Source organism: Anser anser (genome assembly GCF_964211835.1).
Source record: "Anser anser genome assembly, chromosome: 5".
NCBI classification, from domain to species: Eukaryota; Metazoa; Chordata; class Aves; order Anseriformes; family Anatidae; genus Anser; species Anser anser.
Window position 1 is genome coordinate 46,403,352 of NC_139725.1, and position 8,791 is coordinate 46,412,142.

Sequence of the window (8,791 nt, forward strand, 5' to 3'; positions counted from 1 at the left end):
TAATGGTATGTATATAATTGCCCACAGTAACACTAATACACTTTTACAGTCCCATATATTCACACAAGGAAAAGAAAAGAACAAGAACAACAACAACAAAAAACAAACACAAACCACTTTTCTTGAAATTTATTATGAATGTTAACTATCACTGTTCCTTTGCCATGTATTTTTGATATTATTGTTTTCTCAAATATTTAAAATGTTCCAGCTGAATATGAGAGGTCACTTCTTTCCTGTGAGGGTGACAGAGCTCTGGAATAGGTTGGCCAGAGAGGTTGTGGAGTCTCCTCTGGAGATATTCAAAACCCACCTGGATGCCGTCCTGCACAATGTGCTGTAGGTGATCCTGCTCGGCAGGGGGGTTAGGCTAGATGATCTTTGTAGGTCTCTTCCAACCTCAGCCATTCTGTGATTCTGTGATCCACAGCTGAGAGTACTGTACTCTATTTGTACAGAACCAGGGTAATAAGTAGAGTTAATTGTGCATGTGTACTTTGAAAGGACAATGTACTTGCACTTGGGACAAATAGTGTCTGAGTTCCCAGCTTTTCTAACATCTTACCCAAATGCTAGAGCAATGCTGATTAAGTGCACAGAACCAAGGATAAAACCAAGCAGAAAACAAAATTCCAAAGCCAAATCAAACTAACAGCACAAAAATGTAATCCCAAATATTAATAATGAATTCTTCTGGGCTGAATCTCACCATAGCTAATGGCAGTAACATAATGGAAAATACATTTTTTTTGTTTGTTTTTCTTTATGTATTCATGAATGTATTAGGTTCACTTACATTAAAGTTCTATGGAATAAAGTTGTTCAGTAATCTAAAAGCACTGCATTTTGATGTGTAATTGGAACCAGAGTCATTCCCTGTTCATTGAACAGATTTCACTGAGATGAATGTATTGTAGATGAATGTATTTTATTATGTCCCAAATATAATTTCTTAATGTTAATTGTGCTGTCAGAGAATACCTCTGTGATCCTTTGTTACTGCATAACTCATGACCTGTTCTGCTTTAAGTTTTTCTGTTGCTGTAGCTGGAATGATGAATTTGATTTGAATTGTTGATCTGTTCAAAGTGAAAATCACTAGATGAGTCATTGGTTTCTGCTCAAATGCTTTCATGTTTACTCCCTAAAAATTTTAAAAGGGGCACGACAGTAACCTTTTTTAGCACCTAACTGTTTGATCTTATCTTGCAGTAGATCTCCACTCAGCTGAGAATTAACAATGTGCTGTCCATATCCTTTTCTACGAGATGCTTCAAGTATCTTTCATCTTGCCATAATAAAAAAATATATGTATGCTCAATATTTTTTTTTTTCTGGGTATCATCACTGTATTTGTAATAATTAAAAAATAATAATTATCACTATTCATTACAATAGAGCAGTTGTTGTGGGAATTAGTGAGAGAATGTAATGTATATCCTATAGGAATAAAATTATTTTTAATTTATCAGAAAGATGTGGAGTATCCACAATACTATGAAAATTAATAGTGTGTGTCCATCTTGAATGCAAACAGAATAGAGACAACATCTTCATTACTGATGACAGTGATTATGAATTCTTTGCAAAAATTAGTGCAAAAACAGGGCCACAGGATTGATAACTATATGAGATTAGATAGTTTAAAATAATTGCACCTCTGTTAACAACAGAAAGACATTTCCTAAGAATTTATCCAGATCATTGATATTAATTTTAATAAATAGCTTGGAAAATTGGAGACATTTCAGAGTCAAGGGAGAAATCCAATACTAGAGAACTGCAAATATTAAAGGAGTTGACTAGACTCATTATAAGTTGGTCAGTTTGAAATTTAAGCTGGGCACCTAATGAGCAGGTTGTTACATGCTACAAATGTAATCGTTGGAGTTGAGCTACAGCTATTTTTCTTTTTAAAGAAATATCCAGGATTAGTTATAAAATATACTTAGTGCAATGCTTTTTCTTCTTCCTATATGTATATCTAATGTCTTATCTGCTTTTATCTAGTTATAAATTCCACCTTTTGGATCTTTTTACATTTGTATATTAGGTTGAAAAAAAAAAAACACCACTCTTTTCAACATTAATTTCCTAATTATTGACTAAAGTTTTAGTCTTTCTTTTCAGAAATAAAATCACTAGCATTATCTTTAATTTTAAGGTGTATTATTTATTTATTTATTTTATGTTCCTGTCTCTCTTATATGAAATATCCCTAATACATATAAAGGATTTTCATATAATCTGGAAGGGAAGCTATGACAAATAGTCAAAATACTTTTGGCGGAGGATTGAAGAAAAGGAGAAAACTCAACAGATTTTATATGTGTGTTATGTAATCAGTTACCTTTCATTTAATTTTTGGCCTTCCTGCTTTTCAGGTAAAGAAACCTTTATCTTATTTCATCACAGCATTAACTACCAAGATTTGAGAATATTTTGCCCATTGCTTCTGAGGATAGAGTTCTCTGTCCTGTGTGCCTGGCTCATGATCTTAATTCCCATATTACCTTACGTTTGCTTCATCAAAGTTTATGCTGTCTGTACAGTTGTCTGTACAGGTGAAATCAGAATCACTCTATGTATTGTCTTTATCAACCACTTCTCATTTTTTTGAGCCACCTCAAAAATAATTTTTTTGCATTTTCTTACAGATTACAAAAAAAAAAAAAACCACCAGCAAACACACACACACACAAAACACCAACAAAAGGAGTAAGTTTTAAATAATAATAAATAATTAGAGTGTCATTAGCTGATAATTTACATTTCTCTTCCTGTCGCATGACAATGAAGCTGTATTTAGGTAGAGGATTGAAGATCATCACTTCATGCAGGTCTTGTAAGTAGTGCCCTGAAGCATGGTGATGAAGTCACATGTTCTCCAAAACACAAAAGATCCTGGTAGAAAAAGCTGGTTGCATTTGTACATCCTCGGAGCAGTGAATTGCTTCAGCTACTTCCTTCCTTGTGACAAGCAAATATGGCAATTCTCAGTAGAAAATAACTATATACTTTACTGTCTAGCCCTGAGTGTTTTCAGCCAGGGAAGATGGTTTATAAAAAAGCTGATTCACAGCAAGAATGTCTGTGAAGAAGAAACTTCAGATATCTAGCCACATTCTTACTGATTCTAACACAGGAATTATGAGCTTAGTTTATTTTGGTGCTGAGTAGCTTCACTTGCCTATCGGAGTCTATACTAATTCAGTATTTGCATTTGGATAATATTCCCTTTACATGAAACTGCTAAATAATTTATGATCAGTTTTTGCACTTATTTTGATGGTGACAAATACAGTGATGCAGGTACATGTGTGCCTATACAGCGTTTTTAATTTGTTTCCCAAAGTTTAACAGAGCATCTTGCTTAGGGTCCACGTAAGGTCTGGCTTATTTCAATTTCAATGGAGACAAAGCTGAAATCCTCATGGATGTTAGCTCCTCTAGTGAGGAAAGTGGAAGATATTCCAAATGAGCAGCACTGACAGAAACTATCTTACAATAAACAGTATAATTTGGGGTAGACGAAGCTAAAAAATACTCAAGTAATGGCCTGTATCTGGGCATTCATTCTTTACTTTAATCAAGAAAATGCAACATATGACCTCATGAGCTATCCATCTATACTCTTTTCCGTAGCAGCTGGGACTGAGGTTGCTGCCAACTGGTTCATGTGAGATGGAGTTATCATGTCTCCCTGCACCATTCTGTCTTTTGGACCCCTAGCAGAAGAATGCTTAGTAGCATTAATAAAAAGGTATCTGTGAAAATAAAAGTGTAAGAAAATTTCAGTTTATTTATATGACTGACAGGAAACAGATATTGTCAGGCTAAGTGCTCATGTTGGAACTATGTAGTTGGTCCCTGTTGGTTGCCAGGTTTGTGACAGGCAGTTAATTTCTTCCACGCATTTCCATTTTCTTTTTCTCAAAAGCTTTCCTATAAAACAAAGAGAGCTTTGTTATAAGATGTCACTGAAATAGAAGACAGAAAATAAACTGGCACACTTATGCTGGGTGATCTCAGTCACATTTATGTGAGATATATATAAATTTAATCACTTATAATATTTTTAAAAGGCAAACAATTTAGAAAATACTGAATGCTTTAAAATGGGTTATAATGACAACTGATGATGCATATACATGCTTACGTAGAAAGCCTTATAGACCAAGAACTCTATCTGACAAAGCAAACCCATTGTGGTGTTTGTGATCCCACCCTGCACCAGAAATATATTGTCTGTGGGTAGAAAAATAATAGTGTTTTAGTGGGACACAGCAGTATACCACAATTTAGTGCAAAAATGAATGGAAGTAATGTATGCAAGGATATCACAGGGGAAATTTTAGTAAAACAAGTTGGAATCTAGCCAGAAAAATGGAAATGAATATCGACACTTTAAAAAAAAACAACAACCAACCAATCAAACAGCCCATGCCCCTCCCCAATACAATTTAAGAAAAAATAAAAATCCCAGTCATTTTAGTATTTATGAAGAAAATAACAATAATGACAGTTAGTTATCATTTGTCCCTAAGGGATTTTAGGTGAATGAATGATTCCGCTGAGTTCAACGTATCTGAAGTCAGGCATGTACCCAAGTGATTTGCACCATTAGGTCTGCAGACCCAGATCACTGAGTCTTAACTGAGGCAGGACAGCACTTCTACTGCTGATGGCAAAACGCATATCATATAGGAATCTCATGCTGTTGGACTCCAGTAGTTAGCCAGAAGGCAAAGTGCCTGTTTTATTGCTGCAAAAATGTAGAGTTCTTCTTCAGACCAGCTAGTATGCTATCACTGCAGGATTTATAGTTTTTGTGTAAATGGTTTTCCTGATAATTTTGACTGTTGTCAAAACACTGGCTTGCTTCCAGTGGTGGAATTGTCTGTGAATTTCCCCAATGCCTTGAGCAACTTTCTGTTTTAGATATACCTGTCAATATGGGCACAGCCTGAAGCACAGGAGGTTCCATCTAAACATCAGGAAACACTTTGTGAGTGGCTGACCACTGGAACAGACTGCCCAGAGATATTGCAGAGTCTCCCTTGGAGATATTCAGATGTTGTCTGGACACGGTCATGGGCAAGCGGATATAGGTGTACATGCCTGAGCAAAGTGATTGGACAAGATGACCTTCAGAGGTCCCACTCAACCACAGCCATTCTGTGAACAAACAGAGTTATCACTCAGGTCCTTTGGTTCATTCATATATGCTTGTGTGACAGAGCAACACACCTGTAGGGGAGATGCTATGGCACTTGCCCTGGAAGAGTTTATTAGCTATGTGCAGTTTCTGTTCACGGTAATGTCTACTCAGTGCAGGATTTTCCTGCAAAATGAATTTACCTGGAGAAATGTAATAGAGTGGTGATGACCACTCTCTATGAAATTGACATTGGAAAGATTAACAGTGTAATTCTTAGACATCATTACTGGCAGAAGCATGGTATTAAGCAAATGAAGTCCCTGGTGTTTAAGGTTCCAGGAAGCACAGATGTACAGAGAGGTTTTCTTGCACTGGGGCAGCTTAAATGTCTCAATTATGCTTGTATTTCTATTACAGCATCTCTTTGCCAAATGTAATTCCCAGACATTTGCCCATACTTATGAGGACATCTTTATCTTGGCAGCTAGAAAACATCTAAAATGTCCATTTTGACATTCTGAGTAGAGGTGCTTTTCTAATGGGATGTAATACTTATTCCATGAGGAAAAAAATCTTGGGAGGTGTGATGTGACATTTTGTACTTAGTATTAATAATGAGAGAAAAAATACAAAAAGCTTCTTATTTGACATGATTCTAAATCCTTTGCAAGCATTTAACATGATCTGGGAACATTTTTTTGAATGTTTCACAAAATTCCCAGTGAATAGCAAGGGCACAATTAATCACATAAGTAATTAATTTGCTTTTCCTCACTTGCTTTCAACATGCCTTTACTTATCAATTGCTTTTCCTTTTCTCAACTTTTCAGATTTGCCAAAACAGCAACTGAAAACTGAAGGTGAAATAAACCAAACCCACTGGTTAAAAATTTACACCTACTCACCTTAGTTTTTAATCTGGCACTAATGGTGACTCCGTATTGTCCCATGTTACAGCTCAGGCCAGACCCATGCTGAAATGGAGGCCTGGGACAGGTGTGGTGGTGGAAGCAGGGGGAATGGCTGGGACATCAAAGTAAATTGGTGCCTCCAGGACCCTGACATGCACTGTGCAACCTGCCAAGTGAGGTGAGCAGAAGTACATGAGCTGGGGGAAGTGCAAAATTCTACACACATAGGGGCTTGCTCAACTTTTCTTGCAGATTAATAGAATCATAGACTGGTTTGGTTTGGAAGAGACCTTAAAGATCATCTAATTCCATCCCACCTGCCATGGTCATGGACACCTCCCACTAGATGAGGTCAATCAGCTGACTGAGGATCGACTTCCCTTTAGATTGGGTTGCTCAAAGCCCCATCCAATCTGGCTTTGAACACATCCAGGGATGGGGCATCCACAGCTTCCCTAGGCAACCCGTTCCAGTGCCTCACCAAGCTCAGAGTAAATAATTTCTTCCTAATATCTAATTTAAACTTACCCTCTTTTAGTTTAAAGCCATTAGCCCTTGTCCTATCACTATACTCCCTGACAAATAGCGTGGGAAGCCCCAGCTTTCATGTAGGCCCCCTTTAACCACTAGAAGGCTTCTATAAGGTCTCCCTGGAGCCTTCTTTTCTCCAGGCTGAACAACTCCAACTCCTCAGCCTCTCTTTGTAGGAGAAGATTCTTTTACCCTTGCATCAAATATAACACCTCCAAGGCTAATGACAATGTAGGTGATGGAACTACCATTACATCCAATGAGAACTGAAAAAAAAAAAAAAGCATCTTTTTTGAATTTTGCTTATTTTTTTATACATTTTTTCAGCTAGAAACCCTCTCTGATAACATCTGCTGAATCGCAAGGTGGGTGAAGTATAAGGTAGATTGACAGATCCAAAGGTTAAATACGCAAATAAATACGCAAAGGTTAAATACGCAACAGAAAACAGTCTTTCTAGGCAGCAATCCTAGGTATAGAATTAGTTTAAGACGTGTTGGTTGGCCTATAGTGACAGTTTTACCAGTAACCTCTATTTGTCCTCTAATTAATTAATGCATGCATAGTAATGAACATTAGCGTAAAAATCAGAATTAATTCCATACATGAATTCTGATGTACCCATCTATAATTCCAATTGAGACATGAACTAAGTTTTGGAGCTGGTGTTAAGATATTTATTGATTAAGGTATTTATATGGGTCTTTATGAGTAGTTCCACTAGAGTGAGCACAACTAAAGGCTGTTCTTAGTCCCCAACTTAAAAAAAAAAAAAAAAAAAGGGTTACACTGGTATTTCATTCAAGAAAAGGTGTTCCAGAACTGAAATACATGAAATATAATTATGTTCAAGATAATACAGTCCTGTGAGCTGCCTCCATTCCACGTTTCACAGTTCTGAATGATATTTTTACAATACAAAAAATTTAGTGTTTAATTAGACACAAATTTTTCTATTTAATTAATAAATTTTGAATGTGTGTCTATGTTAATGAGAGCCAATGACAAATCGCATATGAAAAGATAAACAAGAATATTCAGATTCCGCCCTTTGAATTAAAAAAAGACGTATACATTTTTGCAAAGTGCTGTCAAAACACAGGGTTCTGTCTTCTACATTGTGCTTGCATATGTATATTATTTAATTTTGATTTTAAAATTTATATAGTCATAACAATTCTGGGAGGGAAGCAGATTTCCTCTTTGTGTGGAAACATCTTGAACTTACTTGTTTTCTTCTTCCTATGCAGTGAAAAGAAATCAAACACTCTGATGTTTCTTTTGAAATAAAAGTATTTAAAATTTCAGATAATTACAAATGTTTTATTTTAGTAGAGCAGAAGCAATTAATGTTGATATTGATGTTTAAAAAGGTATAATAAAACTGAAAGCATCATACCACTATGAATGTTAGAAAGTTCTTTTCTTAAAAACATTAACATGGATTTTTTCTGCATGATGTCTGCAATTTATCACATATCTTCTCCCCCCAAGAAAATTATTCAAAATTGACACATTTCTGTTAATCTTGTGAGTGACCTTTGTCATCAGCTTTTGGGCTATTTCTATCTTAAAGACATTTTGCTATGAACTTTTAGAGACTAAAACGTCAAACAACTTCCCCCTCCCAAAAAAACAAAGCCAAAACACTTCTACCATGTAACATTTTATTTTTAGAGATCCACATGAATAGCCTGATTTGCACAAGTGCTGCACATTCAGCATTATCTATCTGTGGGAATTGTTGGGTACTTGATGCTTTTTAGAAATCACAAGAGGATCAGCTGAAAAGTAATACTTAAGAAGAAGAAAATAGGATATTTCTATGTGAACATCATGCTCTTGTGATAAACTTTTCTGCAAATTTGTCAGCTCTGGTGTGCTATATAACACTTTTCTCCATACAAAAACAATTTAATGAAGGGCACATATATTAGTTTAAATAGTGTTAATTTGAACATCTGAATCTAAAAGAAGGAGCATTCTTTCCTTTAGAAGTTGTTAGATGAAATGGTGCTGAGTTATGCTATTTTGTTTGAAACCAAAGACCATATCATAACTGTATACATTTGAAATATATATTAATACCTTCAAATTTTGATATCTAAAATAATCAAACTGTTTTCTTCTGTGTTCAAATAAAATAAATCTCTCCAATGTTAGGATTCCTATATATTTCAATTATTCC